Source organism: Pleurodeles waltl, chromosome 8 (genome assembly GCF_031143425.1).
Source record: "Pleurodeles waltl isolate 20211129_DDA chromosome 8, aPleWal1.hap1.20221129, whole genome shotgun sequence".
Lineage (NCBI taxonomy): Eukaryota > Metazoa > Chordata > Amphibia > Caudata > Salamandridae > Pleurodeles > Pleurodeles waltl.
This window is the reverse complement of record NC_090447.1, coordinates 751,177,611-751,195,258: the sequence shown is the minus strand read 5'-3', so window position 1 is coordinate 751,195,258 and position 17,648 is coordinate 751,177,611.

The following is a 17,648-nucleotide window of genomic DNA, read 5'->3' as shown; positions in this document are numbered from 1 at the left end:
CACACTTATGTGATTGTTAAAAGTTATGTATTGCTCTTATGTAATTTGTTCTTCTCTATGTAAGTTGTTCTTATTTTTTTTTTTAAAGGGAGATAATATGTTGTGGGTAGGTTCGGCGTGCAGTGTTGCGTGCCGAACCCGAACTGTTGCGCGGATGCGGCAGTCGCGTCTCGGGGCTCTGCATTCTGCGAGTGACGGTTGAAGGAGGCAGAAGCAGGCCTGGAGACGCGACAGCGGCGCCCCTCTGTATATATGGACGAAGAAAGATAAATGTGCCACACCTACTTGAGTGTCTCCTGCATCGACTACAACACAGTGTCTAACTTGTAATGGACCATTATTTACAATCCCTCACAATGCTGTTTCAGACACTGATGGTAACTCTGGTCCAAAATTTACCAGCACCACCACAAAGCCCCTCATAATAAGGGTAAATGTGTGTGTGTGTTTTTTTTTTTTACCAACCTGCATGTTTAGAATTGGGGACTGTTCACCCCCTTTTAACAAGTTTAACTAATTGATGTACTTCCTCATTAACCCTTCCCATGCCATTAAGTATTCATTAATTTTTATGTTTTCAACGATGTTTTATAAAATAAGTATTTTGGCTGATTAATAAAGACTTTTGAAGGCAATTCTTTTTTTTATAATGCACTCATCTATTGTCCATAATCCCAGGCATGCCACAAGCAAAATTTTCCAACAACCCATAGGCATGGTAAATGAAAGCATAAAATGTTTCTCTCTGTAGAAGCAAAGTGCTGCTAAAGATGGAAGGAGTGTGCTTTGGAGAATGGCAATAAGAAACAGGGAAACAGATTTCTTAAGGGTGGGAGAAGTCAATGCACCATATTCTGTTGATGAATTTTTGTTCTCTAAGTTTGTGTTTTGTTGGTTTTCAGGAAAGACACTCTTTTATGAACAAGGATGCAAGACTTAATGTGTCCAAATAGGGCTCGCTCTGACAGTATTGAAACCCCCAAACTGCACTGGACGATAGTGTACTACCCAAATCTTCTCTTTAGCACTCTGAGTGTAATTTGTTTTGAAGTTTGAAGATGACATTAAAAAAAATGTATCCAGAAAATATAATACAATTTTTTTTTTTTTTATCAGTTGTGTTGCATGATGAACTTAATGAATGATGCTTGTCAGAGTAACAAAAAGATCTCCTTTTGAAAGGAGCACTGACAACATTCACAAACGGAAAGGAGTCTTTCTCATTTTGTGAGTGGGTTACTACCTTCCGAGTTGGTGGTAAAATATTAATATTTTGCAACCAAATTTCGGTCTCAAAACATTAATACATACCATTAGGAATCGGTATTTACCATTCCAAGTACCAATCCTTATTGTTTACAGAACCTATTTAATGATTCAGAAAACCATACATGAATTGTTGATTAAGTTTGGTACATTTCAAAGTGTTTTAGCAGTCACAAACCATCAGATTTACCAAATTGGGGTTTGTGAGTGTTAAAACACTTTGTACACGAGGCCCTAGACTTGTTACTTTCTTGTTAAATACAGCAGTTAACTCTATTGATCCCGTGTCTAATTGTCAAACCTCACAGCATTAAAATTTTGCAAGACCTGTTTGTATCTCATAACCCCACTCCAAAGCATGTCCCTTTTTTCAAACAGTATATATAAAGCACTTCTTGTACTCATTCATTAATAACCAGATGAGTAAGCTCTTTTCAATGGTGAGTAAACGGTAAATATGCTATCGGCTTTCTAGAAAACAATACCTGCCTGAATATATTTTAGATTATGTCCTTCATAATGAGAGTGGCATCATATCCTATAGAAAGAAAACTACTGCAGTATTATTGAAAAAGATTAAGGGGCATATTTGTGAGAGGCTTGAGCAAGCCTTGCATCACATAGTGTGATGCAAGGGCAGTGCAAGCAGTAAGACATATGTAAAAAACGGTGCATCTTCAAAATGCAACGTTTTTTAAAGTTTGCGTGGGGTAAAAGCTGCGCTGAATTCAGTTGCATCACACATCTTTTAATACACGCAATATAGGTGCTCCCCTGCAAAATCTAAAGCAAATGTAACATAGTGGTATTTGTGGGTGTAGCACGGCCTCACACATTGTGGGTTGGTGCACCCTCAAGCTAGAAAGGCACCATAATTGTTGAGCATCTGCAAACCAGGGGTAGGAAATGAATCTTTGGTTGTGGTATAAAAACATCAACATCACAAAACACTTTAGCAAGCTCAACTATCCCATGGAGGTCATCATACTACAACTCAGAGTAGACAGAAGACCACCACACCATGTAGGCAGTGAAGGAGGAGGTAGCATGTTTTCTGGCAGAGCATATCCCTTATTGACCTCAGAGAGGAGGAAGTAATACAGCTCTACAGACTCAAGAGGTAGTCAATCAAGGAATTGCTAGACAATAGTACGCCAAGTCGTCAGCCATCAACTGCAAGGCCCAATAACATCCCACCACATGTCAAATTGATGGCTCTACTCCACATGCTGGCATCAGACTCCTCCAAGTCACAACAGCCAGATAGGCAGGAATTTTACAAGGAGCAATTTCTGCCTTTCTCCTCAATGGTTTTGGATGCCATAACTAAACTCACACCCTAGTTTTTGCTCTCTGTCTCCTCTTTCCCAAAACTACACGACAATAACTTAATACCAAGCAAGGATTCTATGCCATAGCTGGATTTCCTAATGTCCTTGGTGCAACTGATTGCACACATACAAATAGTGCGCCCTGTTGCAACCTGTACAGAAACCCCAAGCTCATCTCAATCATTGTCCATGTCATAGTGGAGCATTAGGGAATGCTCATAAAAGTGCTGGCTAAATATCCTGGAAGAGCACATGATGTGTTCATCTTCCACTCACCATGTAACACAGTACCATCAATGATCGGAGACAGAATGGGAGATATGGGAATGGCCTACTCATTGGTAAGGAAAGCAGACCTATACATTATACTAGCTAAGAAGTTGTGATGTATGACATAATAGCCATCTCTGTGTTTGTGTATGGATCTTGTGCCATGTATACATAGTGAAAAAAACGTACTCTAACATGTAGATAATGATGTCCCATTGGGTCATTCCCTGACTAAACCTGCAATGAAATTAGCAAAAATTCAACAGTGACAAGTACTGTATCATCTCATACTGTGTGAGTGGACAGAACCACATTTTCTGCACTTTTTAACAAATCAACACACAAATCATGTGGTTCACAATTAAATTCAATGAATAGAAAGGATACATCTTAGCTAAGTGTGAGATGTGTGCATATTCAATCGAATATCAAATCTGAGTTATTGGATACATTTCAACTAAAATAACGGGTGCTGAACAAATCATGTGTTCCTAAGAAAATGTGTCACACATGGCAGCTAATATGTAGGTTGATCAAAGTATCAGGAGCCAAATGGAAGAAGAACTTGTAAATTCCATGTATGTCATGTACTGTAAGTGTAGCATCAACTCATGTGTATATGACAACTCTAGCTCCATATGTGATACCAAAAGTACAAGGAACACATGTTTCAGCCACTCCAACATTGTAACCCCAAACATACACATAGCTAATAATCCACATTGATGTACTTTATCTATGTGATAGATGGCCAATTTAGTGGCTCAAGTTGTCTACAGTCATGTATCTCAGTCCATCAATGTAAAAATGGCAGTCAATGAATATGCTTTGCAATAAGTCATACACTAGGAAATAGCACAGGAGGAAACGCAACCAAGGTAAGGTATCACAGTGTACCCAGGATCCAAAACTGAACTCTCTCATGCTATCAATGATGTCAGAATCAAGACACAGAAGTACTAAGGCCCATATTTATACTTTTTGACGCAAAACTGCGGCAACGCAGTTTTGCGTAAAAAAAATTAGCGCCGGCTAACGCCATTCTGAAGCACCATGCGGGCGCCGTATTTATTGAATGACGTTAGCCGGCGTTAGCCGCCGGCGCTGTCTGGTGTGCGTTAAAAAAAACGACGTGCACCAGGCAGCGCCGGCGTAGGGGGAAAATGGCGTATGGGCGTCCAGAAATGGTGCAAGTCAGGCTGAGGCAAAAAAATCGCTTCAACCCAATTTGCGCCATTTTTTTACGACGCCCATCCCCCATTGAAATGACTCCTGTCTTAGCAAAGACAGGAGTCATGCCCCCTTGCCCAATGGCCATGCCCAGGGGACTTCTGTCCCCTGGGCATGGTCATTGGGCATAGTGGCATGTAGGGGGGCACAAATCAGGCCCCCCTATGCCGCAAAAAAAATAATAAAAAAATACCTACCTGGACTTACCTTAATGTCCCTGGGGTGGGTCCCTCCAGCCTTGGGTGTCCTCCTGGGGTGGGCAAGGGAGGCAGGGGGTGTCCCTGGGGGCAGGGGAGGGCACCTCTGGGCTCATTCTGAGCCCACAGGTCCCTTAACGCCTGCCCTGACCCAGGCGCTAAAATCCGGCGCAAATGCGGGTTTTTTAGACCCGCCCACTCCCGGGCGTCATTTTTGCCCGGGAGTATAAATGCGACGCAATAGCATCGGAGTCATTTTTTAAGACGGGAACGCCTACCTTGCATATCATTAACACAAGGAAGGTGTTCACGCAAAAAAATTATGCTAACTCCATGAACTTTGGCGCTAGACGCGTCTAACGCCAAAGTATAAATATGGAGTTAGTTTTGCATCGAATTTGCGTCGAAAAAAACGACGCAAACGGAGTATAAATATGCCCCCAAATCACCTACAAGGCAAAAACAGGAACGTATATGTGAAAAGTGATGTGTCTAGATCTGTAGTATGAAGTACCCTTTATTTACATCATTTTGTCCGATGTGTAAAAGGCCTTCATTGACATACATGTGTGTCAATCAAAATTCAGCACAACAACTTGACATACAAAAAGCATTATAAAAAAATTGAAATATCCATGTCACACGTTTGAAATCGTTTACATATACCAAGCAAATAGCTATGCTAAGTTAAGTAAACAAATCAAAGGCTGTTCAAATGTCATGTAGGTAGGCAAGGACATCATAGGTGATGAAAAGACAAATATGTGAAATGAACTGAACTGTAGATTTATATGTGAGTGTCAAACATGTTGGCACTGTCACAACCTATATAGGTCTGAATGTATGCAAGAGATTCTCATCATACACTTGTTACTTTGTAGACATATTGAGTGCAAACAACATAGAGCTGATAAGAACATTCAAAAGTACTTATCATAGTAATGTACTGCCTAAACATGAAAGTCATCATGAAGATGTGTTCTAAGTTTCACAACATAAACAATATGTGCAATGGCATATAGAAGTTTAACATACATGTGTAAAGCAATGGCAACAGTACCTAACAGATACGTTAAAAGTGAAAGAAGTGTGTATAAGTTTGCCCGCATACATAACACAGAGGTTCAGTTAGTTCTAATTAACAATGTACAAAATTATTGAATGTTTGTGTTACACCTGGCATCTTTTGCCATGGTTTCCTCTGACTTTTTGCTTTCTCACCTCCTGTTTTGACTGTGTGCTGAACTTCGTTTTTGCTGGCTTTATGACTCTGCGCGCTTTACCGCTGCTATCCAGTGCTAAAGTGCATGTGCTCTGTGTCTAAAACATGGTCACATTGGCTTCTCCATGATTGGCATATTTGATTTACAAGTAAGTCCCTAGTAAAGTTTACTATGTGTGGCGAGGGCCTGTAAGTCAAATGCTACTAGTTGGCTTGCAGCACTGGTTGTGCCACCCACTACGGTAGCCTTTCAAACATGCCTCAGACCTGCTATTGCAGAGCCTGTGTGTGCAGTTTAAACTGCCATTTCGACCTGGGAAGTGTACCCACTTGCCAGGCCCAAACCCTCCTTTTTATTACACATAAAACACCCCTAAGGAAGCCGCTAGTTAGCCCCAAGGTCAGGGTGCAGTGTATTTAAAAAGTTGGAAATGTACTTTTAAGTTTAACTTGTCCAGGTAGTGACAAACTCTTAAATTCATTTTTCACTATTGCAAGGACTATCTCTACCGTAAGCTAGTGTGGGGATTACCTTAATACAACTTTTACGTGTAATTTCCAATTGGGAAAAGATAGAAAAATTGAGTTTGGTGTCTCTGGAATCACAATTTAAAAACACATCTTTTGGAAATGTGTTTTTAAATTGCAGGTCTGAAAATTCAACTTTTAGAAATTTTGCATTTTATTACTTTAACCATCCTGTGCCTAACTCTGCCTCCAATCCACGTCGGGTCTGTGTGAGGTTAGTTGACAGCTACCTTTGTGCATTCCATCCAGACAGCCATAAATACAGGACACTCAACTGCCCCTGCATTCCATTTGAATACTGATGGGCTTTCCTGGGCAGGCAGCGTGGATAGGCTCTTCTTTACTCTTCAAAGGGAAGTGGCTTGACTCCACACAATGTACTGATAGCCCCCCAAAAACCTCCTGGCAGACAGGACTGGGCTGAAAAGGAACTGGGTGCTTCAAAACCACTCTTTGAAGTCTCCCCGTCTCCCCCACTTCAAAGGCAAATTTCAGTATAAGTACTTGGCCTCTGACACCATATACTTGGAACACTCCTGGACTGAGGACATTCTACCAAGAAGAAGGACCACGGTATTGTCAGGAGGGATTGCCACTTTGATGTTTTTTCTGATGTGTTGGCCCTCTGCCTGCTACTTCTTTCCTGGGAGTGAGAGGACTGAATGTAACTCTCGACATCCTGCAATCTGAAGTTTCTCCAAAGGCCCGACTGAGCATGCCTCCTGTTTCCGAAGTCTCAGGGATATCAAAGACTTCACCTGGATCTTGCTACCAACACTTGGGCTCCCCTGATGTGAGCCCTGCACTGCCAAGTGTTGCCAAATCCAGTGCTAGGCCCTTGGAGGTGAGTGTGGTGCTGCAACACAAGAACTGATGTAACAACACCGGCTCGCCACTTGGAACTGATGCAGCCCACTGCAGAAACACTGCTTTGCTGCTGCCTGCACCGAAGCCACGGACACCACTTGCCAACTGTGCAACTCAACAACCCCGTCTTAAAACGCAACCCTGGCTTGGTCATTGACATCAATGCCTCACTGGTATTGCCTAATCAGGAAAAAATACATAGCCTGCAAGCGAAACACATCCCCTCCTCTGATCAATGCATCGTCACTGAGCATGGACGCAACAAAGGTACTATCAGTGGGTCTGCGTGACTCCTGTACCAGACCCGAGCTCCATTGTGGTTGGACTGCACTTTTTAATTTGTCCTGGTCCAGTGTGATCAACTAGCCCTGGTTGGAGCTTTTGCCTTATAAGCACTGCATTTTGGTTTAATTTTTGAAAATTCACAACTTGACTTGTGTATGTTGGATTTGTGTAGTATTGGTCTTGTTTGACTCAGATAAATATTGGCTATTTTTCTAATCTGGTGTGGATTCCTTTTGTGGTGTTTTCACTGTGTTGCTGTGTGTGCACAAATACTTTACACATTGCTTCTTTAGTTTAGTCTGACTGCTCTCTGCCAAACTACCAGAGGGTGAGCACAAGTAAAATTTGTGTGTAACTTACTTTAACTGACTAGAATTGTGGTCCCTACTTGACAGAGTGCAAACCTCTGCCAACTAGAGACCACATTTCTAACAGTTTGCATGTTCCACTTTTTAGGTAATCAAGGATATTAGTTGCAGCCATGGCTCATGATCCCATTCAATTATCCACAGATGATGGTTGAAAAAAGATTTAACTCTGCTCTGAAAAAGACATGGAATGTTGTCAAGAGGATGTTTGGGGTTTTAAAGTCCCGGTTCTGCTGTCTGGACATGTCAGGTGGAAGACTCTTGCACTCATCTCCTATGTTATGCAAAATCAACATTGTGTGCAGTATTGCAGATCTGCTTAAAAACAAACATGCAGTGGGACTATGAGCCACAAATTCCACAGGAACTAGAAGATATGCAGACAATGATACAGACATAGAGCTTAAATTGATAGGTCAGCAGAGACGGGATCAAATAATGTCAAACATTTTTGAATAATTGAATAGCAAATGATGATAATGCGGGCAAAAAATGTGTCAACTTATCATTCAATAAATATGTTTTTGAAAATCATCCACTGTGCTGTGTATGTGTGAATGTCAATGTACATATCTAGTCACTCACATCCTTTCAACTAGATAGGCCTCAAAATGTATGAATCATGATTTCTGTCAATAAACATGGGGCCATATCTCCATCTAAGAGAAAATCATTGCAGCAAGCCAATGTGATGCTCTGCACTGCATGAAAGGGACAGAGCAGGATTGCTACATATCTAGATAGATAAGGGTCATTCCTGTCCTCCTTCTCATAAGCAGTGGAGTGCAGCGCAGCAAGCTGTGTTCTGCTCCATTAAAGTGTGTTTCATGTGGCGCTCATTGTATGATGGATCACAAATCTATTAAAAAGTCAGTCCCTGAGGCAATCTAATAATTGTAGTGTGTAACACATATGACTGGCGTTAAGAGTAAATGGAGCAAATGTCGCAGCAGATACCATCACAGATGATGGGTTACAGCTGTCATGGACAAAGGCCTAATTTCATATGTAGATGTCAAACTGTCATTTGTAAAAAAAAATGCATTCATGCATGTGTGGGCTCCACAAAACAACACACATGTAGCACCTTTCCAGGGCTGATTGATTTTAAGACTACATTTACTCACAATTGATACAATACACATTTATCATGCTTTGCAGAGCAATGCAAGAATGCTCAAGGGCATGTAACAAAACATAATAAACTGCTGATGTGGCAATGCTTGCCATTTTTTAGAAAAATAAGACAAGGAAGATGCTTGAAAACCATCACACAATATCAGAAAGACAGAAATGGGTAATGTGTGTAGCATGTAGGTCAAAAAGAAACCACAAATTATTGAGTACATTCACATTTTCATTAAATATTCTGCAATGTTGTTTTTGGGTAGGACATTTACCCTGCATGGTAAGATTGTTGTATAGAATATGTATATATGCCTTGACAGAGGCCTGTGTAATTGATTTCAGACTGGTTAGACATGGAGGGCCACCCACAGACCTAATGCCATAGTTGATATAAGGTATGGCCTCCCTTAGAACTGAAACAGAGTAAACGTGGAGTTGCAGCATGCTGTGTGGTGATCAGTAGTAGTCAACATGGTTGTTCAACCCTGGGTCACTGTAGTGAGGCCTATTTGCTCAGTCACCTCTTTGGACGTCATGCTGCAGTGTGTTTCACTCCACCTTCCCAACATCAGGTTGACTGGAAGTGTGTGTGTGTGTGTGTGTGTGATAAAATCATGTGCAGAATGCATGTGCCTGTGCAAGACATACACAACACACAGGTTGAAATGTGGAACATTTTATACATATAGTCAAGGTGTGTGTACTGGTAGTGTGTGTTCCATGTGACACACTTAGTACAAAGGGACTGTAGCACAAAAGAGTGTGTGCAGACTGAGTGTGTGTGCTGGATGTCAGTAGGCTGGTATTAGCATGATACATGTGGATTACAGTGCTGGGCACTGAATGTGCTATGACTGTACTCTTAGTGCCAAAGTGCCTGCACTGCTACATAACATGGAGGACCTTGGTTTTGTTTGTGGGTAAGGTCCTGGCTACTTTGAGATAACATGAAGTTTAGAGAAATACCACCAGACGTAATTTGATAGTTCAGTAAAGCTGCAAGGTGGGTGGGACATACACTGAAGTATGGGAGAGCTAGCCTGTGTCTGTGTTACACTGTGTGTGTTGAATCAGTGATACTCCACAAAAAAGGGCCCTGTAAACATCTTAAGAGCAGAGAGATTGGACTGAAAAGGAAACCTAACAGAGTGAGGCAGAGGATCCAAGATCAAGCTTTTAAATGCACATAGGACAGCGGGTGACATCCAGGTGTGTTCCCTGTTAACTCTCATGAATTATGATGTGGGAGCAATCAGGTCTTGGGTCCTGCCTTGCTGTGCTGCCCTGTTGCCTGCTATTTCCCTGGCTGGGTGATAAGAACTACACATGCATCTTGTGAAACCATAGGGACTCCAAGGGCAATCTGTCTGGCCTCCTGCCATGAAGTCTCAGGGACATTAAAGACCCTGGTAACTCTGAATAATTATGATGTGGGCGCAATCAGCTCTTGACTCCTACCTTGCTTTGCTGCCCTGCTGCCTGCTGTTCCCCTGGCTGGGTGATAAGGGCTGCACAAACATCTTGTGAAACCATAGTGACTCCAAAGGCAATCTTTCTGGCCTCCTGCCATGAAGTCTAAGGGACATTAAAGACTTCAAACGACCCTGTTTCAGCACCAGTGGGTGTAGTTATGAGCCCTGTTGTGTCGCTCTTGCACCACACAACGTGGTGCTAGAGCGACGCAAGCCTAAAATGCAAATTATAAAGCCACACAAGGGCACCTTGTGTGGCCCTGTGTGGCTTCATAAATCAGGAGTAAAGCAAGGTAGCCCAAATTGCTGTGTTGCATTACTGTGGCCCAGGAAGGCGTCCCATGGGTCTTACATGAGTGTTTCCATGCAATATCCATGTATTTTGACACATCCCCAGATTGTTCAAAAATGGTACATCTGGGAAGGAGCAAAAGGCCTATTGCTCTCCAAGTGAGATGAAATGAGGTGGTATATTCTTATTCCTCCATGTTACTTTCACTTTCTTTGTGCGCTGCTTTGCGCAACACACATATAAAGGGGAATATACCTAAGGCAATTGTTTTTCTGTAAGAAGGTGCTCCTTCCTGTACAAAAACAATCTTCAATACAATGGAGCCACCCTTGTCTCATGGTGCAAGCATGTCTGCGTTGTCGCTAGACTGCCTAAATTGCATCAGCACAGGCACAAAGGTAGGAATGCTCCATAGTCTTTTAAATATAGCACATTCCAGCTCTTTCCCTGTGATGCAGTGCAACAAGGTGAATTGCTGAGGTGTACTGTGTCACCTGGCCATAAATATGGTCACTGGAGTCTGCCGCCTGTCAGTTTGCCCTGCCAAGTGGTGCCATGCCAGCCCTGTGTGAATAAGGTGTTTATTCCAGCAGAAGCCACGCTTTTTCTGTAGATGCTGCACATCCCCTCAGTTGCGCAGGTCAGAACCAGCACATTGGCCCTGTTTCATGGGTTGGTATCCACGCATAAGCCCTGTTGCGTAGGATGGAACCTGCACATCACTGCCATTGCCTGGGACTTAGAGTAGCTGCTGAAGTTTAATTTTCTGTTACTTTGTTAGTTGGAGCTGGTTGTTGGTGGTGTTGAAGGAGTGTTTGTAGGAGATATTTGCAGTTTGTGATCTAGTCAGTGTCTGGTCTGTCCCTTTCTTCCTTTATTTTGAACACTTTGTGTTTTTGACTAGTAATTTGTATTAGTATTTGTCTTTGTATTGTCAGTTGTATGTCATTTTGGGGGGTTTGTATATTAGGCCTAGTTAGTTGTATAAGGGGTGTTATATTTGGGTTTGATGTGTTAAGGAGGGATAGGGTCATGATGGGGAAGGACAGGGGAAATAATTATTCAGAGGGAGAGGTTGGGATTTGATTTGGCTACTTTGGTGACCTCTGGGAGTAGGGAGAGCCAAAGGTACCTCCCCAAGGACCGAAGAGACCAATGGATGAGGGTGGGATGGCATGTGCTCCAGGTGTATGGAGAGGATCGCACAGTATCCCAGCTGAAGCATCGTTGGGCAGATGTGGTAGCCCGTGAGGCCAATCTGGTGGACCTGCTGGGTTTGGAGGTTGGAGATCCCATAGGTATGTATTTATGTAATATATTGGTAGACCTGGCATCATTGGCATGGTTTTCCCAGACTTTTTGTCTTCTGACATTCTGTTTTGCTGCCTCCATTTTTGCTGGCTTTAGGATTCTGTGTACTTTACTACTGCTAACCAGTACTAAAGTACAGGTGTTATGTATTCTAAATGTGGTGACCTTGTCTTATCCCCAATGGCATATTCAATTTATTTGTAAGTCCCTAGTAAAGTGCAGTATATGTGTCCAGGGCCTGTAAATAAAATGCTACTAGTAGGCTACTAGTCGGCCTGCAGCACCGATTGTCCAGTAGCATTTGAAACATGTCTCAGGCCTGCCACTGCAGAGTCTGTGTGTACAGTTTTAAACTGCTGATATTTTTAATTGGCAATTGCACCCACTTGCCAGGTCCAAACCTTCCTTTTTAGTACATGTAAGTTCCCCCTAATGTAGGCCTTAGCTAGCCTCAAAGGCAGTGTATTTAAAAAGGTGGACAATTACTTTTAAGTTTAACGTGTCCTGGTAGTGAAAATCTTTTAAATGATTATTTTCACTATTACTGGGCCCATCTCTCCCATAGGTTAACATTGGGATTACTTTCATGCAGTTTTTAAGTGTAATTTCCGGTTGGGAAAAGATAGAGATTTGGAGTTTGGTGTCTCTGAACTCACAATTTAAAATCAAAACTAATGGTGAAGTCAGATTTTAAATTGTAAGTCTGAAAATGCTACTTTTAGGAAGTTGGCATTTGCTTACTTTAACTATTCTGTGCCTCTGCCGGTCTCTGAATACACATCTGGGATGGGTAACAGCTGGGCTTTGTGCATTTCCTCGAGACAGTCACACACAAAGAGAGCTGGGGTGTGCACTCACATCCTGATAGCTCATCACCAGGCTGATTGGGAGGGAGGAGCTGACACTTGCACCTTAATAGGGCTGTGTATGTTCCCACACAAAGAGCTCCATAACCACCTGTAGTGTGTCAGGGAAGGAAGTGCAGGGACTTTGTGTACTTCAAAGTCCTCTCTTTAAAGTCCTCACCCACTTCAAAGTCCCAACTGGGTATATGCACTGTACCCCCAAACCCCACTAAATCAGTACACTTCTGGATCTGAGGACATTCTGCAGGGAAGGAGGACTGCTGTGCTGCCAGGAGGGACTGCCACTCTGCTGAACTGCTTTGCTGTGTTGGTCTGCTCACCTGCTGCCTCTTGCCTAGGAGTGAGAAGGACTGGACATGCCTCTCTACATCCTCCGAGAACCTAAGTGACTCCAAGGGCTCCCTGGTTTACCTCCTCTTTTGAGGTCTCAGGGCCATCAAAGACTTCCTTCAACCTTGCTGCAGCTGCTGGACTCTGCCAACTGTTAGTCCTGCCCTGCTAAGAGGTGACAATCAAGTCATGGGCCTTGAAAGTGGGTTTGGCAGCTGTTTCTCTAAAAAAAGCACTGCATCGCCATTGTGCTGATCCGAACTGCCACATCCCTCCTCGACGCTGATGCACTGCCACTGCCATTGAGGACAAGGACTTTGCATCATAGACTGCGTGGCTCAGGATCGACACATCACCACCAGTCCAAGCGCAATGGCTTCACATCTTGGGCTGTGCGGCTCCACAACAACACATCACCTTCACCCCAAAGTTTTATGGGCAACACACAGAGGACCTTGCATCAACAATTGAGCAGCTCGATGATGACAAATTCCCTGATGGCGTGGATCAGAACAGACGCATCGCCTCCTCGCCGTCGACACAACCCTTCATCCAAGGTACTTTTTCAACAGAGCCTGCATGGGTCCCGTAGCAGCCTTCCCTCCATTGCAGTTGGCCTGAACATTGGATTTACCCCCAGTTCAGCGCAACCCCAGGTAACCTTTAAATGCTATTGATTTCTAAGCACTCTATGGTAGCCTACTGTTTAAAAGTTCATATCTCAAGTTCTATTTATTGGACTTTTGTCAGTTTGGTCTGGTTTTATTCATGAAAATATCCTTTATTTTTGTAAACTGGTGTGGAGTATTGTTGTGGTGGTTTCACTGTGCCATTGTATTGTAAGCATTGCACTAATACTTTACGCATTGCCTCTTTAGTTAGACTGCTCTGTGCCAAGCTACCCAAGGATGACCACTGGTTAATTTAGGTTGTGTATCTGACTTACGCTGACTAGGATTCTGGTCCCTACTTTGACAGGGTGCCAACCTCTGCCAACTGCAGACTCAATTTCTAACACACATGCAAAGGTTGCGGACTTAGTAATGGGTTACATTGATTATGCAACATGCAACATGCTTCAAGCCCAACACAACCCTTGAAAGTGCAATTTATCAAGCAACACAAGGCCACTTTAAGTGCCTTGGAGTTGCTTGATAAAGCCAGTGTAATGCAACACAGGACAAATTGCTGTATTGCTATACCCTGCCCCCGGGGGGCTAATCCATGGGTTGTGCTGGGTGTTCCCATTCAACACACATGGATTTTGACGCATTCCCAGAGTTAACATATTGATAGACCAGGGAATGCTCTAAAAATGTTACACTTCATCACAGGATGGGTAACAAGGAGGTGTATGCTCATTTCCCGTTTTGTTTCTCTTTCTATGTACATGTGTGCTGCAATTTTCAGCGCATGTAGAAAGAGGAAAATGCCTCAGGCAACAGTTTCTGTGCAGGCAGGTTTAAAAATGTGTTTTTCACTACTGCAAGGCCTATCTCTCCCATTGGATAGCATTGGAGCTGTCCTATTACATGTCATAAGTGTAATTTTCAAATGGGAAGAGATAACTGGTTCATGTTTGGTGTCTCTAGAATCCTCACTTAAAATCCTAACTTTATCGTGAAAGTGTATTTTAAATTACAATCTTGAAAATGCCACTTTTAGAAAGTTGGTATTTTCTTGCCTTAGCCATTTGGTGCCTGCAGCCTGTCTTTGGTCACAGGATTGGCTGCAGTTGGCAGTTGGGCTTTGTGTATTCCACCTAGACAGCCACACGCAATGGGAGCTTAGGTGTGACTGGATGAACTATCACTGGCAGGGTGGGAGGGAGGAGCTGGGCCCAGCTTCACTTACACCTGAATAGGCTGTGTCCGTCCTCAACACAAAGGGCATAACAATCCTGCATTGTCATTTCAGCCAGCTTGGAACCAGAGCAAGGGAGGTAGGGAATTCCATGAACTTAAAAGACACTGTCTATAAGCTTCCCCCACCTTCCAGAGCCAGGACACCAGGGCACAAATGAAGGTCTTCACACACCACCACTTAAGAACACATCTGGACCTGTGGATACTCTGTCAGGAAGAAGGACTGCTGTCTGTTGAAAGGGCTGCCACTCTGCTGGACTGCTACTCTGAAAGAGCTGATGCCTTCCTGCATTGACCTGCTGCCCTCTTGCCTGGGGCGGAAAAAATTGACTCAGAACAAATCTTGATCCCAGAACCCCATAGTAACTCAAAAGGCTAGTCTGCTGGCCTTCTGATTTAAGCCTCACAGACATAACAGACACTCCCAAACAGCTCCTGGACCCATTTGCCGCACGTTCCTGACCCCCCAAGAGGTGCCCCTTGATGTAGCTCTGGAGCTCTTAAAGCTCTTTTGGGCTCTTCGTGACCCCGACTGGGCCTGTTCGCACCAGAACTGAGTTATTTGCATGGAAAATCAGTGCGAGCCACATAAGTCCATCTCTTTGCACAGCAGCATCGACTGCTCATATGGAACCACAAGTGCAAAGCATCAGTCCGCCCGCCTATGACACCTTGCCTGCTCCTCGCAAAATGATGATCACTGCCCAGGATGCTCTCCTTGGGACTCCTTCCAACTTGAATGGGACTCTCAGCACAAAACCTGAGAAGGTAAAACTTCAGCAGGACTACTCTGGGACCATATCCAACCCACACTCCATTGCAGTCAGCTTGAACTTTTGATTTTGACCTGGTCCAGCATGACCACATATCCATAGTTGGTGCTTTATGCTTTTAGATACTACATTGCAGTTTATTCTTTAAAACATCATAACTCTGGTTCTACTGATTGGATTTTTGTTCTTTTGGTCTTGTTTTATTTATTACATTTTGCATTTTGCTGGTGTGGTGTTTTCACTTGTTTTACTGTTCAAAGAGTATCACAAACAATGTACACATTGCCTCTAAGTTAAGCCTGACTTTTCAGGGCCAAGCTAACAGTGGATTGGGCACAGGTTAATGTGGGGTTTGCTTGTGCCTCACCCCAATTAGGATTGTGGTTGCTGCTTTACCATGGCTCACACCCCAGGCAACCTGTAGCTCAGGTTCTAACAATGCATGTGGTTAAAATTATTTTCCCTTGGTTTGTGGAGTATCGTTGGGATGGAGGACCAACCATAGCCTCCTAGATCAATCATTTACATCAGTAATGCCAAAATCAGTCTGAATGTGCAAGTAACAAATGCAGCTCCCATGATGACCAGAACTATCTTCTGCCCAAAGCTACCATTTGTATTTTGTTCAATTTTACTGCAATGGTTTACTTTGCTGGCTTCTGGTAACTCAGCCGCTTGCCTTACATTGCTAACATAATGCAGTTTTCAATCGGAACAGTTAGCTTCCGGAGGTTTAGGGTCTTTGGCACCCTTCTCTGGCACTTCCCCTTCTTTGTGCGTGATAATGCTCCCAGGTTGGCAGCTTTTTACACTTCAGTCATAGTGTTCCTAACCAGGAGGACCTGGTATGGTCTTTTTTGCCTGGACTGAAAGCAATTCTTGCAGAAATGATTCTTCACTAGGACCCAATATTGCAGCTAAAGGCTGTGACACAAAGCAGTTTATGTGATTGCAGTAGCTTCTTCAACTTGGTGGGACGCAGAGTGCACCACATCAAATAGTTGCTTGCAGTAGTCCATCATCAGGACATCAGTAATAATAACAGCATAGCAGCCAGTACACCAGGCACTCTCATTTAAGTTCTTATGGGCACTGGTCTGCCTATTAGATCTTCATGCAGGGATAGTCATGTCTTTCTCTTTAGAGAGCAACAGGTACTCATGTGCACCAGAGACAGGGCACTGTGCCACTTCACCTGGTGGATGTGTCAAGTTCGCCAGCTTATTTTTTCTAACAGCATTTACTCTTTCAACCAGGCCCGAGGATTGGTGGTGATATGCCAAGTCGGAGTGATGCCCCCCCCAGATTAGTTTAATGATTTAATTCTCAAAATATTTGAACTAATCACTCTCCTGGGACACATTTCACATACCTTGTACCTTTGCTGAACTCTGCAGAAAGCCTGTGTGCACGTTAGTGCAGCAGTGCGTTCACATGATTTAGACAAATGGAAATTAGGTTAGGTATCAGTTGGCGTCTGCAGAAATGTTTTCAGGGGGGAATAATTTTAACGGGGGCCGTGGCCATAGTAGTGTAGGCAGCGTAACACTACAGCAGATGTAGTGTTACCCTGAACTGTGATCCTGCACTCCAGGCTGTACCTAAATCCAGGGGAGGTTAAGGTGGGGCAGCAAGCATACTCCTTCCCCCTCCATACGCTCATGTAGGTATCATAATTTCAGCCTAGGAGCTCATATTGGCATGTCCCACACAATGGTACTGAGCGCCATTTGAACACTGATTTACAAAACCACTCTTGCATAACTCCTAACCTCGGAAATGTGAAAGCTATCAGGAAGCAGTGCCTTAAGAAATGTCAAAGGCTGGCATTTCTTGTGTTATCTTCTATTTCTAAATCCAGGCAGTTCGGCAATGGAGGTGTGTGGACATGTTCTGAGATGCAGATTGGGTGATGCATAACTCTTGACTTCTCAACTATTGCTAGGCTAATCAGAAAGAAGCCTATCCAGGAGTACTGAGAGTGAGAAGAAGAGAACAAAGTATATGCTCATGCCTGAGAGCTTTTTCATCTTTATCAATCTATCAA